Genomic DNA, 17254 nt, shown 5'->3' on the forward strand with positions numbered 1-17254 from the left:
CCCGTTAAGCAAATTATGTACTCTGTGCAATATTGCTCAGAAACGACATACAGTGTTATATTATTAGTCATATAGAATACCCATTAGACATGGCTAAGGTTCATTAAGTTCAATGTCTATTGCAGAACTTAGTACAACTCATTGTCCCCTGATTCTTATTTTGTTGTTGTTGGGATTGACATGGTTTTCATCCTTTCCTTTCTTAAGAAAGACAAATATTTCATAACAATACATAGGAAATGTTGAAGGATTAACAATGCAAATCCTATATATGTCTACACATGTCAACGAATTCAATAGGACTTACTTCCAGTTAAGGAGATGGGGGATTGCAGTCTTACCCAAAGAAACTCTCTTGCAATAACTGGGAAAGCGAGGAACATCATATGTGAACTCAGAAAGCCATAGTGTAAGTCTTTCTGTTCAGTTCAGAAGAATGAAACGGAGGCAGTGTGGAAGGTTTTAAACTGCATTTAATGTGAACTATTAGTGAGTCCAATACTTCTTATACACAGGTTGTCGTGAGATTTTCAAGCAAGATTTTTATATCTATATTAAAATATGCATGTATTTTCATTACTGGATGGTAGGGATGGAAGGATGCAATGGAAGAATTTGTTAATTTTGATTCTCTCCATTTTTCAAGTGATAAATTCTCCATATTTTGCTTCAATTTGTGATTCATAGAATCATAGAGTTGGAAGAGACCACAAGGGCCATCGAGTCCAACCCCCTGCCAAGCAGGAAACACCATGAGAGCACTCCTGACATATGGTTGTCAAGCCTCTGCTTAAAGACCTCCAAAGAAGGAGACTCCACCACACTCCTTGGCAGCAAATTCCACTGTCCAACAGCTCTTACTGTCAGGAAGTTCTTCCTAATGTTTAGGTGGAATCTTCTTTCTTGTAGTTTGGATCCATTGCTCTGTGTCCACTTCTCTGGAGCAGCAGAAAACAACCTTTCTCCCTCCTCTATGTGACTTCCTTTTATATATTTGAACATGGCTATCATATCACCCCTTAACCTCCTCTTCTCCAGGCTAAACATGCCCAGCTCCCTTAGCCGTTCCTCATAAGGCATCGTTTCCAGGCCTTTGACCATTTTGGTTGCCCTCCTCTGGACACGTTCCAGTTTGTCAGTGTCCTTCTTGAACTGTGGTGCCCAGAACTGGACACAGTACTCCAGGTGAGGTCTGACCAGAGCAGAATACAGTGGCACTATTACTTCCCTTGATCTAGATGCTATACTCCTATTGATGCAGCCCAGAATTGCATTGGCTTTTTTAGGTGCCGCGTCACACTGTTGGCTCATGTCAAGTTTGTGGTCAACCAAGACTCCTAGATCCTTTTCACATGTACTGCTCTCAAGCCAGGTGTCACCCATCTTGTATTTGTGCCTCTCATTTTTTTTGCCCAAGTGCAATATTTTACATTTCTCCGTGTTAAAATTCATCTTGTTTGTTTTGGCCCAGTTCTCTAATCTGTCAAGGTCGTTTTGAAGTGTGATCCTGTCCTCTGGGGTGTTAGCCACCCCTCCCAGTTTGGTGTCATCTGCAAATTTGATCAGGATGCCCTTGAGTCCATCATCCAAGTCGTTGATAAAGATGTTGAATAAAGATGATTGAATTTTTAAAATAGATAGATGATAGATAGATACCTAGATAGATAAATAGATAGATGATATAGATATAGATATATATCCTCATGAAAATTCATACTCATTTGGATGTGGATTTCTCCTAGTAAACATTTTCATATGCAGTTTTGACTACATATTATTGCAAACAATTTCCCCTGACATAATGCATTTTTGTATGTTACTTATATTTTCATTTTTTATGCAGACATCCCCCTGATACACGCATTTTTCAAAATATAGTTTGGTTGGAGAACTGCATCACAAACTTCAGATGTGGTGAATTTCAAAGGATAGCTGCATTTTGCTTTGCATATTGTTTTGAAAAGGGCATATTTGATAGATTGAATTTAACATTGTACTGAATTGAATTTCTCCTCCATCCCAGCTGACTGGCTTACAGGCAGCGCCCTCCCCCCCCCCAAAAAAAATTAATAAAATAAATGGATACCTTTCCAGCAGTCAGACAAGGTTTAGTCCACACAGCTGAATACTGGGAAAATTTCATGAGCCTTGCCAAGAAAATGCACTCAGAAAGGCCTGTAGAAATTTTAAGAGGCATGGCCAGTCAGGAGTGTTAAGTATAGTAATTTAATTCACTGAAATTGTAAATGCTTGTATGCATTACTATGTGTTTAAATTTGATTGATTGATAACTGAATTCTAGAGAGTTCTCTAGTAGTTCTCATGTGATCAGCTGATGTTGGTCACATGGGTGGTATCTATTGAAGGAGAGACTCCATTTTATGTGGAGCGAGATGACTGTGTTTCAAAATCCACTGTGAACACTGCTAAGTTGAATAGTGTGTTGGAAAGAAAGAGAGCAAAGCTGCAGGAGAAGGTAAAAGTGAAAATCTCTCATAGGAGCTGCAAGGCATAGCCTAATGGAGATACAGAAGGCTGAGCTCTGGAAGGAGAGGAAAATACAGTTGTTTGACAGTTAGTAGACGAAGACGCCTTCACCCTGGTATGGCACCCCTTTATCACAAACACAGCCCAACAACACAACGACTAGAATCTGCCAACAGCATACGAATCAGTATAGCTAACCTGATTCATGAACACCCACCCACCCACCCCATTCACACATGAAAACAAAGTTCTCCACCTCCAATCACAACCAACCAACCACACCCTAGGCCAACCCCAACCTCTCTCACCACCAAAGGAATACAAGCGAATAGTGAAGAGAACACGCACAAGCGACACTGACACAAAACCCCACACATACACTAAGTAGAATAGAAGCATTGCCACCCCAACCCACTCACCATTCTCCCATCTACCTCTTTTCCCCTTTTCCCCTTTTCTTCCTAATGTAACACTAATGTCTCAACAAATGAAACTGATCTGTAGAAAATGTAACTTGAATAAAGAGACATTGCACATACTTTCGTAAACCAAGAAATCTTTAATAAAATATATGTTAAAAGGAAGAAAGTTAGAAGAAGAGACTGTAAGCCTATGCTTGCAAAAGCATCTGACTGTAAATATTATGTTTTAAATCATCTATAAGTATAAGTTTCTGCAAGTAAAATTTTTTAATGTTAAAATCTGGGCATTGATTTAATTTCCAAATAAGAGTGTCAGTCATATATATGATTTCAGCTTCTTAGCTGCATTTTTGCTACTCTGACTTCAACAAATAGGTCCCAGACAGCCTTCTGATCACAAAGGGGTAGTGTTGACACTAAGGTCTAGTTGCATAACTGTTGCTAGACTAGGCCCCAGCATTAGAACCTCAGGTTTTTAGACTCTCGGAGCCCATGGCATGTCAGTTTCCCCAGCCACTCCCATGATGATCTAATTATGGCTGCCTTTGTTTATGAAACCCCCAGCCATTAATTTGGTTCCTTTTGAAAGCTGCATCCGCGGACAACACCATTCATTTTAATGGGACTACTCTGCCCATCAAGGGCTTTAATGATCAAACCCAATGTGCACAAATGCACCACCTTGGCATCACATCTGATTTTGTCTGCTTTGCATCCCCCTCATTAAAATGCAGCCTTCTATCATCGTAGGTACTTTAGTCATTATTTCCTCAATATTAATGTCATTGTTTTCTTATAGCTCCCGTTGTTCTGTGGCCCTTGTCTAATCCCATATGTAGCATGTTTATTAGATGTAATATTTTATCTCTCAGCCTCAGCCTCTGACACTATCATTTCATTCTTATTTCAATAAAAATGATCTTCTTCGCTCTCCTCCACCAACCCCTCCTCCCCCAGCCGCTGCTGCCACCACCACCAGCAGCTCTGACAAGAGCTAATAGCTTTCTTTATCAGAAAAGAAAGTTGGCGAGGTATCCCTCCAAAACACAAAATGAACTGTAGGTATTTGTCCCTTAATTCAATTTTGTGCGTAAGCTGCAAGACTAATAAAGTAACTTCATAATAGCAGAAAGGAGATGGGCTCATTCGCAACCCCCATTCCTTGTTTGTGGTTTCTGGGTGGTCGTGTTTTTTTCTGTTTGTTTTTCTTATATAGACATCCAATCCCACTGCCTTTGCTGCTTGTTAACCTCAAAAGCTTATATGGAAACAAGTCTTGTGCAAACAGAATAATACAGTAACAAATTCTCACATACCTCTCTTTTTTATTTTCATGGGGAATTCACTATCTCTGCCCTTTAATCAAGTGGTAATAGGTAGAAACGCTAACTGACAAAAATGCAATATTAGTTGTTTGATGAGAGTGACTCCATGGGCATAAATTCCAGGTGGATTTTCTAGGCTTTTGCACACTTATTAAGCAAACACACACACACACACACACACACACACCCCACAATAACAATGAGTTCTATGCTCAAAATGCAATTAGATTTAGAGACAAAAGCTGGAATCGTTCCACCCCAGACATCTTTGAAATGAATAAATTTCAATGTCTTTTGAGCCATCAGACAAAATAACAGCAATAATAATAATAATAATTTCTAAAACTCTGGTAAGATTTTACTTCTGAGAGCTTGAAAAAGAAATGCAAGGTCATGTAGCCCAGTAGTAGAATGGAAGCTTCCAAGTTCAGTCCTCATCATATCCAATCGGAATGGGGAAGACCTCTATCTATGGAGCCTGGAAAGCCACCCCATTCAATATAGACAATGCTAACCTAGATGACACAATCAGTAGCAGATAGCATCATGGGGTGGCGGTGTTCACCTGACCTCCTGACAGCTGCACAATTTGTACTTACTGGCGAATGGCAGGGAGTTTGGTGTGGTACAACTGCACTGACAGAGCCAATCTGAGGCTCCTTGCCAATGTGTTTGCACCACACTGACCTCCTCATCTCTGCTTCCCAGTAAATGACAGTGACTTTGGCATGATGACAGGTGTTGAGTTTTTTTTCTTCCATAAGCTTTTCTGGGGTGGTTTGAAGGAAAAAAATTCTCTGCTTCTACTGCATCTTTTAGGAAATTGGTTGTTGTGTTAGGCCAGGGGTAAGCTCCTAGTATGTGCCATTAACCATGTGTTGTTGTTGTTGTTGTTCAAAAGGCTTTTTTGTGGCCAATCTTAGTCAATGGAATTTCATACGATCAGTATGAACCTGTTGTACAGGAAGGGTAAGTGGAGGGGAGATTGAATGGATACAGAGTTGGGTACAGTGAGAGTGAGTGTCAGACAGAGAAGGTCAGTTAGAAAATGACAGAGTGTGATGAACAAAAATCGGTTGAGTGATTGTGGGGTGTTGGGTCAGGGAGACGGTAGAGCTCAGAAACTACTCATATGCCAGGGCTCAGCCTTGAAGACTACTGTTCACATAGGACAAGAAGTTAGAAGTTAGGTGTGAAAGGAGACCAGGAGAAGAAATCACAAGAGATGAGTAAAAATGGATTGAGATATGTGGGGGAAGGTGAATAGTGGTTTGATTTCTGATGGACAGCTGTGGTGATGAGTGGTCAAGGGCTTGAACCACTCATTTCCTAAGGTCGGGTCTCGGACTGACCTTGGATGTCACTGCTGTCTACACCCACGGCAGCTCTGTTATCTGGATGTTCCCTTGCAACCTGGGACCCAGCTAGGTCTGGATGGGCACTGAAAAAGAGAAGAGGAAACAGGAGCTGGTGAACTTACATATAGGAAAGGAAGCAGGACTGAAGGAGGAGGCAGCAGAGAAAGTGAGGGTGAATAAAAGCCTGTATGAAAGAAAGAGAAAGCAAGTGTGTGTGTGTGTGTGTGTGTGTGTGCGCGCGTGCGCCCAGGATAGAAACCTGGCTTGAAGAAGAAGTAAAAAGAAGAGTGTGATATGATATGCAGTGCTTTTCTTCTAAAAAAATGTTTAGGGGTACTCTCATTTTGACTCAATAAAACCACCATTTTATAGTTTAAATCAGGAAAAATAAATACAGTGAACCGACAAAAGTACGAAGATTCACAAAATGTTTAGGGGTATGCGTACCCCTGTGTCCTCCCAGAAAAAAGCACTGCATGCATGCATATACATAGTTACACACACATTTGCATGCACACACACACACACACACACACAGACACATTTTGGGGCCTCATCATATTAGTTGAACAAGAAGGGCGGAAACAAGGTGAAATCAATTTCTCTTTTTAAAGCAGTAGAAATATATTTTAAAATTTTAAAAAAATGTCCAGTTGCACCTTAGAGACCAACTAAGTTTGTTCTTGGTATGAGCTTTCATGTGCATGCACACTTTATATATATATATATATATATATATATATATATATATATATATTTCTGCTGCATCAGACCAACACGGCTACCTACCTGAATCTTTTTAAAGCAGATAATCATGCAACTCGGTTAAGAGAGAAAGTCAGAAAAGGAGGGGAGATGGAGGGAGGGAAGAAGAAAAAATAAAATATAGCAAGAAAACAGAAAACACCATCCCAGTGGTGATGGATAACTGAAGTGAACGTGTCAGGATGGTATTATGTAAATTACCAAGGCAGCCGAGCAATGCACTTATGATTACAGAGAAAGGCTGTGAACAACGCGGCAGTCCCCAGGTACTCCCCTGCCTTGTTATTTTTCTTCCCTCCAACTACCCTAGGGGTGGATTCTTCCTGACCCTGGTCCTTGAGGGGGAGGGAATCATCCAGGAAATCTGGTTTGGGAGAGGAAGGAGCAGGGAAAGGTTAGAGGACATCTGTGACATTTCTTTAAACGAGTCCATTCCTCTGTCTTGGTAAAGCAAGCACACCATTGCAATCCATTTTTTGTTTAGAAATCTGATCTCTCTCTCTCTCTCTCTCTCTCTCTCTCTCTCTCTCTCTCTCGTGTGTGTGTGTGTGTGTGTGTGTGTTTAATGGTGTTTGGGAACTTAGCAGGCAAATATATGTATCACAGTTTTAAGAAATGTTTAGGTGGGGAGAGGAAACGTTTTTTATTATTATTTAAGAAACCCCTCCCTTGCTTTCTCGTGTAGGTAATGTCTAAAAAGCCTGGAACAACAACCTTTTGAGGAAAGATTACAACAATCGGGGCTTTTTATTTTAGAAAAAAGGTAAGCAGGGCACGGTAGGGCTGTATAAAATCATGCATGATGTGAAGAAGGGAAATTTTCTCCCTCTCTCATTGGCTTGCAGTTACAATTCTACCAACCACAGTGATTTTCAGACTGTAACTCAATTTTAAGGGAGCGGCTTATATTCAGGTATTGTCTCTCTCTCTCTCTCTTCTCCCCCACCCCAAATTTTAAAGGTGCAGCTTATTTGCGGGTGCGGCTTATATTCAGGCCAATATGGTAATTCTAGAACTCAGGGTCATCCAATGAAGTTGAATGTAAGAAGATTCAGGAAAGACAGCACATAGTTGGAATTTTGCCCCACAAGTTTCATTGGTGGCCATTGGAGAATAGGGCTATCAGCGGTTTCCAACCATGGTGGCTGTAGTCTCCCTCCATTGTAAGAGGCCATGTGCCGCTGAATACCAGCTGTTGGAATGTCATGTTGGTCTCATGTCCAGCTTCCTATAGGCATCTGGTTGGGCCACTGAAAAAAGGAAGCTGGACTAGATGAGGTCTGATTCAGCAGGGCGCTTTGTGGACACGTGGATCCCATTCATACCCTATATAGACAACAGGGCCTCTGGGAACACCTGTCATAATAATAATAATAATAATAATAATAATAATAATAATAATAATATCTTTATTGTCATTGCCCCCTCTCAGGGACAACGAAATTACTTGACTGCTCCATAAAAACACTAATTAAAACAATACAGTATAGTACAGCAAGGAAGATTAGATGACTTTCAAAGTCCAGGCTTCCCATTCAGGGCCGAGATCGCTCTGGAGAAGAAGCTGTTCTTAAGACGGCTCGTTCTTGTCTTCATCGTCCTGTATCTCCGTCCCGACGGCAGGAGCTCGAAGAAACAGTGACCAGGATGCAATGGATCTTTTACTATGTCCAGTGCCTTCCTATGGCACCTTGTGGCATAAATCTGCTCTAAGGTGGAGAGTGGGCAGCCAACAATGCTCTCTGCTGCCTTAACAACTCTGCACAACCCCATCCTGTCCTGGGTAGTACAGCTTCCGTACCACACACATGAGCCATAAGTGAGCACGCTCTCAATGGCACAGTGATAGAAGGCAAGCAGCAGTTTCTGCGGAAGATGGTTTTTCCTTAGAATTCTCAAAAAGTACAGTCTCTGCTGCGCTTTCTTCACAAGCCCCCTTGTGTTGTGGTCCGGTTCATGGGTGATCAAAGTCCCGGTTGGAGACGTCGGTACCGGGGGCAAGATGGCAGGGTGGGAGCAGGAATGGGAGTCCAGAAGCCAGGAGTCAGGAAGCCAAGGGTCCGAGGGTCAGGAAGCCAGGAGTCATGAAGTCAAGGGTCCGAGGATCAAGAAGCAAGGAGTCACAAAGTCAGGGGATCAAGAAGCAAGGAGTCAAGGAGCCAAACACAGCAAGGCAGGGAACATGTTGCTGTGGCAAAAAGCCGAAGGGAAATGCTGACCTTATATCCCTTCCTGGTTCTTGCCACCAGATGCTGTGAGTTACCAATTGGCCTCATCTATGAGGCCGTGCCTTGCCTCTCCAGAACAAACTTAGGAAGGCCCCAGTCCTGCAAAGTCCTATTGGTCACAGGGCCCGGCTCCTGCATGTACTCCTGACAACACCCTACCTAGATACAAGAACTTTTGCTGGATAGATCTTTGCCTACAGCAGGACAGGTAGTTGGTGTCATAGTCAGAATTGCAGTGTGGTGCATAGGAATGTAAGAAGAGCCTTCCGGATCAGGCTAACGGCCCATCTGGCCCAGCACCCTGTTCTCACAGTGGCCAACCTCAAATCCTCAAGCAGGATTTGAGCACAACAGCACTCTCCCCTCCTGTGGTTGGTGTAGATTGGTTATGAGCAAGAAGACAGAGCACATCACATGACGTCTTTTTTTTAAAAAAAAAAAATTGGCTACAATTTCTATAGTTAAAATGTAATGAAAATATACATTTTTAAATTGTGTGATATGTTCACAAAAGAGATTTAAAGATGCTCTCAAGGCAAATCTAAAAAAAGGTAGTATAAACACCAACAACTGGGAAACACTTGCCTGTGAGTGCTCCAGTTGGAAAACAGCCTTTACCAAAGGTGTCATGAGCTTTGAAGACACTCAAACTCAGGATGCAAGGGAGAAACGTGCTAGGAGGAAGGCACGCTTGGCAAATCCACACCATGATCAACTCCCGCCCAGAAAACTATGTCCCCACTGTGGAAGGATGTGTGGATCCAGAATTGGCCTCCACAGTCACTTATGGACTCACTGTTAAAACCGTGTTTATGGAAGACAATCTTACTCGGCTACGAGTGATCGCCAGAGAGAGAAGATCTGTTCGCAGCAAATGGTAAACAACTGAAACAGCTTTAAAGGGGGATTAGACAATTCAAGGACGTAAAGATAAACTGAGGGAGAGGAATCTGTGGCCCTCCAGATGTTTGGGACCCTGGACAGGAAGGATGCAAGTTGTAGCCCAACAACATCTGAAGAGCCACAAGTTCCCCAACTTTAAGCTAAGCTCTCAGTGGCAACTAATTATGACGGTTGTATACTATCTCTCAGTACCAATTACCTCTGAGTACCAATTGTGCTGATTGGCACCTGAATGGCCGCTGAGGTAAACAGGATCCCAAACTGAGTAGGCCTGTCGTCTGATGAAAGAAAGTTTTTTTTTTTGTTCACACCATACATTTGAAGAACTCTTCTATGCTATTTCAACAGTCGTGGTCCCCCCCCAAAGAATCCTGGGAACTGTAGTTTGTTAAGGGGAGACCCCTTGCAGAGGTACAATTCCCAGCACCTCTAACAACCTAGAGTCCCCAGGAGACTTGAGGAGGAAGCCATGATGGCTACAGTGGCATACAAATGCTTTAATTCAGTGTTTCTCAACCTTGGGTCCCCAGATGTTGTTGGACTACAACTCCGATCATCCCTGACCTCTGGCCTTGCTAGCAAGGGATGATGGGAGTTGTAGTTCAACAACATCTGGGGACCCAAGGTTGAGGAAGGCTGCTTTAAATGTATGATATGGCTGTGACCTACATGCCTTTGCAATTTTAGCCTCAGAGAATGGTATGCAGGCATAGAAAGCTGTTACCTTGTAAAAACTAAGGCGTTATCTGGCTAGTCAGTAACTGGATGGATTTCCTTTCTTGCACTCTGAGCTTCATGTAGGAAAAGAGACGACTTTGTTATGCTGTGTGCAGGATGACTTACACATATGAACTGGGTCCCAAAATAATGGCTCCACCCAATCCTTTTAACGGGAGATGCATGAGCTTGAACTTGAAACCATCTGCTTAAAAAGTATGTGCTCTACCACAGAGCTTCAGTCCTTGAGAGCCAGTGTGGTGTAGTGGTTAAGAGTGGTGGACTCGTAATCTGGTGAACCGGGTTCGCATCCCCGCTCCTCCACATGCAGCTGCTGGGTGGCCTTGGGCTAGTCACACTTCTCTGAAGTCTCTCAGCCTCACTCACCTCACAGTGTTTGTTGTGGGAGAGGTAGGGAAAAGGGAGATAATCCAGCATAGGAGAGTGTAGGATGCTGCAAAGTGAGATTATTATTAACTGTGCTATCCTGCAATTGCAAAGGAAGGAATGCCTGCCCATAATTTGTTCTGTGAGCTGACCCAGAAGATATATTTCCCTACCTGGGTGCATTTTATGCCAGGCCCAGCCAGTTTTATTGGGCTAGTGACACTGCTTGCCTAGTGAAGGTTGTATTTTATGCAGGACATTAGAAAATGTTATTCTAATGTTCTCTTCTGGCCTCTGAAATCTGCGGTTCTGGGGAGTCAGGATTTGAGGACCTTTGTAGTTGTACAGCTACATTCCAAGACAGGACTATGCCTGACCCTGTGTTGAGCCTCTGGGCATGATCACAATGCAAATCCTAAATAATAATCGTTAACCTTCACTGCTGATTTCATTTTAATAGGATTTTCTCGAAGTAAATAATGTAAACTACGTACAGCAATACCCTTTCCAGCAATGCTATGGGCAGCCTCATGGGACCAGCAGGGGAACTTGATAACTGACACTTGTACAGGTTGAAATTTGAAATTGCATTTAATTTGTATGTCATTATGTAATTGAGAACATGGACCTTTAAGGCAAACGTGGCAGGAAATGGGCATCTTGCTAAAAATATTTGAGATGCGGCCATTTGATTTAATAGGATGCGTGTCTGTGGAGTCTGTAATGAGGTCATTTACTGTGGTTGTAGGTTTGTGTGTGTGAGGGGGCGGGGAAGAGAGAGAGAATGTGCTAGTGAAGGGCCCTAAGCTCACAGACTTAAGGATATCAGCCATTAATAACCAGTAAAACCAATCTAACCAGTAAAACCTTGCCAACAAAGGTCCGTATAGTTAAAGCCATGGTTTTCCCAGTAGTGATGTATGGAAGTGAGAGCTGGACCATAAAGAAGGCTGATCGCTGAAGAACTGATGCTTTTGAATTATGTTTTTTTTAAAAAAAGATATTTATTGAAGTTTTACAAAAACATAAGTTTACAAAATAAAAAAGGTCATATAAAAAGAAAAAGATACAAAAAAGAGAACATAGAAAAATACATGTATTTTTTTTTATGCTTTTGAATTATGGTGCTGGAGGAGACTCTTGAGAGTCCCATGGACTGCAAGAAGATCAAACGTATCCATTCTTAAAGAAATCAGCCCTGAGTGCTCACTGGAAGGACAGATCCTGAAGCTGAGGCTCCAATACTTTGGCTACCTCATGAGAAGAGAAGACTTCCTGGAAAAGACCCTGATGTTGGGAAAGATGGAGGGCACAAGGAGAAGGGGACGACAGAGGATGAGATGGTTGGACAGTGTTCTTGAAGCTACAAACATGAGTCTGACCAAACTGCGGGAGGCAGTGGAAGACAGGAGTGCCTGGGGTGCTCTGGTCCATGGGGTCACGAAGAGTCGGAAACGACTAAACAACAACAAAAACCAATCTAGCAGTTAGGAATGGGAGTACAAACTCAATTCAGATAAGACTGAAGCCCTGCTAGTGAGTGGTTCCCCAGACTGGATGGCTGGGAGATTGCCTGCTCTTGATGGGTTTGCATTCCATCTGAAGAAGCGGGTGTGTAGCTTGGGAATACTTCTGGTTCCATTGCTATTGCTTGAGGATCAGGTGGCCTCACTGGCGCAGAGTGCCTTCTGTCAGCTTTGGCTGGTGGTCCAGCTGCACCCTTATCTGGACAGAGATAGCCTAACTTGTCTCTGCTCTGGTAACCTCTCGGTTAGATTACTGCAACATGTTGCACGTGGGGCTGCCTCTGAAGACAGTTCAGAAATTTCAGCTGCTGCAGAATTCGATGGCCGGGTAGTTCACTAGGGCAAGACGGTTTGAGCATATTATGTGAGATTTTGACCAGCTTCAGCCCATCTGAAGCTGAAGCTGATACAGGCTCGTCTTATCTTGAGCCCAAGCAGAGCGTTGTCATACACAGCGGAAGGATAAGCAGTATGTGCCACATTCTTAACTTTATTTACACTTCTATGCTGAGAGAATACAAACGTGCATCTTGCCTCTGCGAGAGCAGAGAAGCAACTCCTCTCGGAAACAAAGAACACCAAGAGAACAGTGAAAAACAGGAAACCAGTGTACATCACATCTAGTCTCCCATTCCCATGGGAACCCAACAGTAACGCTGACTGTGGAATGCAAAACAATGTCTTGTGAGTGCAGTTGCTGCTCAGTGAGGGAAATAGAAACCAACATATTACACCGATCCTGGCCCGACTGCACTGGCTACCAGTTAGTTCCCAGGCCCAATGCACAGTGCTGGTCTTGACCTATAAAGCCTTAAACAGCTCAGGACTGCAGTATCTCAAGGACTGCCTCTTCCCATAGGAACCAACCCAACCTTGCTATCACCATTACAAGTCATAGAATCATAGAATCGTAGAGTTGGAAGAGACCGCAAGGGCCATCGAGTCCAACCCCCTGCCAAGCAGGAAACACCATCAGAGCACTCCTGACATATGGTTGTCAAGCCTCTGCTTAAAGACCTCCAAAGAAGGAGACTCCACCACACTCCTTGGCAGCAAATTCCACTGTCGAACAGCTCTTACTGTCAAGTCCTTCTTTGTGTGCCTCCTTCGGAAGTTGGCAATGTGAGAATGGGCCTTTTCTGCAGTGGCTCCGTTTGTGGAATGGTCTCTCCAGGGAGGCTCACCTGGCGCCTTCATTGTACATCTTTAGTCGGGTTGACATATTTCAAGAAGTAAAAATCCAGACACAAAAGTTGTTGGAGGAAAATCGTCCCCAAAAGGCAAAGAGTGATACTTAACTAACACACTTCCTGGTTCTATTGGCAAAAATCTGGACATTTTGCCAATTTTTCAAAAAACAACAACAACCCCACGCCAATGTCGTTGTTTGAATCCCAGATATGTCCAGGAAATTCTGGATGTATGGCCACCATCTTCAACCAGGCCTTGGGATTATTAATATTCTATGTCCTTTAAAATGTGCTTTTGAGAGGGAGGTTATGGGTTAGTGTTGTTTTGATTATGTTTTTTGTGTTTTTACTTTGTATGTTTATGCTGTGAACTGCTCTGAGATCTTTGGATGAAGAGCAGAATACAAATTTAATAAATGGATGAATGAATGAATGAATGAATGTGCAGTGCTGATATCCACATTTTGGGGAAAGATGTAGCAGAATCTTACTGGGATGGTACAACTTCAGGACACAAATGGGAGATTTGCATACACCCCCATGAACACAATTCCTTTCACATAGAATACCAACATGTCATTGAGAAGGAGAAGGTAGTATTATTATCATTGTTATGTGAGGGTAGGAAGGTTTTATCTATTAGTATGTAGAACCCTGATCACACAGGGTTCTGGATTCTGCAAGCACAGCAGGATTCCCACTGCAGACATTTGCCCTGGATATGTGGGAAGCAGAATGAGTTGCATGAAAACAGGGTTGGGGCCGACAGACCTTGGTGTTGTCTCTTCATTTGTTTTTCCTTCACACAAACCACAACTGAATGGAGTGAAAGAGCTGTATGCTGATGGCACCTCCTTACTCCAAACACCCAGATAACTTCACTTGGTTGCTTCATATAAGAACATATTGTCTTCAGCAGTAGAGGCAGAACATAGCCATTGTGGCTGGTAGCCACTGATGACCTTATCCTTCATGAATCTGTTTATTTCTTTTTTTAAACCACCCAGGTTGGTGTCTGTCACTGCCTCTTGTGGGTGAAAATGATTTAACTGTCCACTGTGTGTAAATAAAAAGCACATGGGACCAGGTGGGAGCGTGCAGGTCCTCATTGCGTTGTAAGTTTTCCCCAAACACCAGGAACAATGATTGGTATTGACAAAGGTTGAGGAAACTCATAATGGGTTGAAGTCACATCATGCAACTGTGCCTTTAAGGGTCCCACCCTTTTATGTTTAAGGAAGCTGGTCCCAAGGTTCACCAGGGGTGGCAGTAGTGCTCAACAAGCCCAGGCAGAAGAAGAGAGAACAACCAAGGTTGATCATTTATAGTAAATACAATACTGTACCTCTTTCCTGGAGTGACCATTAAGCAATGCACAGACCATTGAGTGAGCATTATGAATGTGTGAGAGAGAAAACAGAGAGTTGCTGGTTTTGGTGGCATCTCTGTGAAGAGTGGAGCTGGTTGAATCCTCCCCTGTGAATCAATCACTTGACAATGTCAAGTGATGACTTGCATACATGGAAGCAGGCACCCCGGATGAACTCCCACAGCATTTTCCCAAAGAGGCGGTTCTTAAAATCAGCTGTAACTCATCGAATGATGTGGACACGTCCCAAATTTCTGCTGGATCTGAATTCACGATGGGTCCTCCTTGTGGCCTTCCTTGAACGGCTTTTCAATTTAGCTACTCACTCTGAATAGCCCTGCGGTCACATTTCTCACTGATGCCCTTTCAGTTAAAATGAGGTTACGCTGGATTTATATGCTTTTCTTTACTTAAAAGAAAGGAAACTATTGGGAAGAGCGGTGACCCCACCACCAAGACTCAAGCAGGGCACCTGGGGGGAAGGAAAAGAAGAAGAAGTCTTTCTCTATTTAGCATGAACCATTGAGAAGTCTACTACTTCTTAGTTCTACAGACAGGAAGGTTTTGTGATACTAGAGAAGATAGTACGTCCAGGTCAGAGCTGGGACAGTAATAACCCTTCTTCATAACCTGACTGCACCCTTCCATGTTAACATACTGTGAGCTGAGCACAAGTGACAAAACCAATCCATCACTATGCTGCCAACACAAAGAGGAATAGAGAGGTTAACAGAAATTGATGACATCCCAGCTCGAATTTTACACTGATTCGGCCAGCTCCGCGATTGAAACAGACAAAGATTTATAGTCCAAGCTAGGACGCTGGCTCTCCTTGATTGCCTCGGATTTTTTTTCCCCTCTCTCCCCTCTCCCCCTCTTTATGTGCTTCTGCATATTTATTTCCAAGCTCATCACAGGCTTGTAGCATTTGAATGCTGATTTGATTTTACATTTCAAGAGGAGTAGACATTATGCTGCCATTTGCATGATGTGAGAGAAATCACCATAACGTTGTGATATCGGCGACCAAAATGAGTACTAATGTTCGCTTGCATAAAGTAGGAATTGTGCAAAAAAAAAAAAAAAAAGGAGGAGGGGGGAAAAGAAGCCCTCTTCCAACAACAACAAAAAATTCAGATTTCCTCCCCCCCCAACATGCCCACTCCTCTCTTTTTTAGGGTCTTTTTGTGCTTCTTTTGGTGTTAAATATATAAATAAATGCAATAAAAAAGAGGGAATTATTCCATATCATGCGGATGAGAAATTGCGTTTTGTCATGCCTCCAAGGGCTACAGTGGTATTGAGCTTTTATGAATTCTTTTGATATCAGGGCTGAGCATTATGAGTTCCAACACAAATTTTTTCCCCCATGACATTATTACTGAATACTTTTATCAGTTCATTGTGACAAAAAATTGATTATCAGCTTTGACGTTTGATGGATAGCTTTCATAAAGGTACCTGGGTGTGCTCCCCCTCTTCCTTTTCTTTTTGTCTTGTGTAAATCTATAAAGTTTTTCTTTTCTTTTCTTCTCATCTCTTCCTAGGAAGACTTTACTTTTTTCAAGTAACAAAGAAGACACTTTAGTAATGGGAAGTCCTCTTTTTGCCCTGGCTGCAATGTGCAAGTTGATTCTGGCATTTTCGGAACACCCCACCTCTCACTTTCCCCTTTGCCCTCGTACCATGGTCTTTAAGGTCTGCTCTACACGTACAACAGAACGGGATTTGAAGGCAGTGCCAGAGTTCTGAGGTGACAGATCACACTACTTCACATTGCAGGAGAGGAGATACCTTTTTTAAAAAGTTATCCTGTGTGAACAACTCATGCATGCAGCTGGCAAACTAACACAGTAAGTGGAAGGCCCTGCAACAAACTCTCCCTAATGTGTAAGTGCTATACTTGCAGACATTTTTCCTTTTTGCTTCAGAAAGTATTCTCCAGTCACTATCTTCCTTATTTCAGATGACTGGAGAATCTGGAATGAAATGAAAAATGAAAGGATACACTTCTGGAACCTAGATGAGGAATGGAGAAAGTGACCCTCCATGTTTTTGGACTCCATCTCCCATCATCAACAGCAAGCATGGATAGTTTCAATGATCATAGGACAACTACAGATTCCTCATCCCTATTCTAGACCCTTGTATGGAGAACAGAGTCGGCCCTTGCAATATATAGGTCAACTTGACTGGCCTACCAAATATAAAAGTCAAGGGAGTTATTGGCAGTGGAGGATGAGAATTCTCGCTGCGTTCTAGACCATTTTCATCAATTCCTGCCCTGATTTGGGATCCTTGTAACTTTAGCAACTTCTATTATTCCTACCGGGTTCCCTGGTTCTACACAATGAGTGACTATTGCCATAAATTTATTGATTATATTAGATCCCGCCTTTCTTCCAAGGATTTCAAGGTAGCCTGCATAGTTTGCTTTTCTCTTCCGACTTGGCCTCCTCAATCCTAGTCATAAGAACATCTAGAGAAGTGTACTGATGGCACCACCACATATATTAGGAGAACCACATACTGAAACGCTGTCGAATTTTCATCAGGACTTCCTTTTGTTTAAAAAAA

Source organism: Podarcis filfolensis (genome assembly GCF_964270895.1).
Source record: "Podarcis filfolensis genome assembly, chromosome: 1".
Classification (NCBI taxonomy): domain Eukaryota; kingdom Metazoa; phylum Chordata; class Lepidosauria; order Squamata; family Lacertidae; genus Podarcis; species Podarcis filfolensis.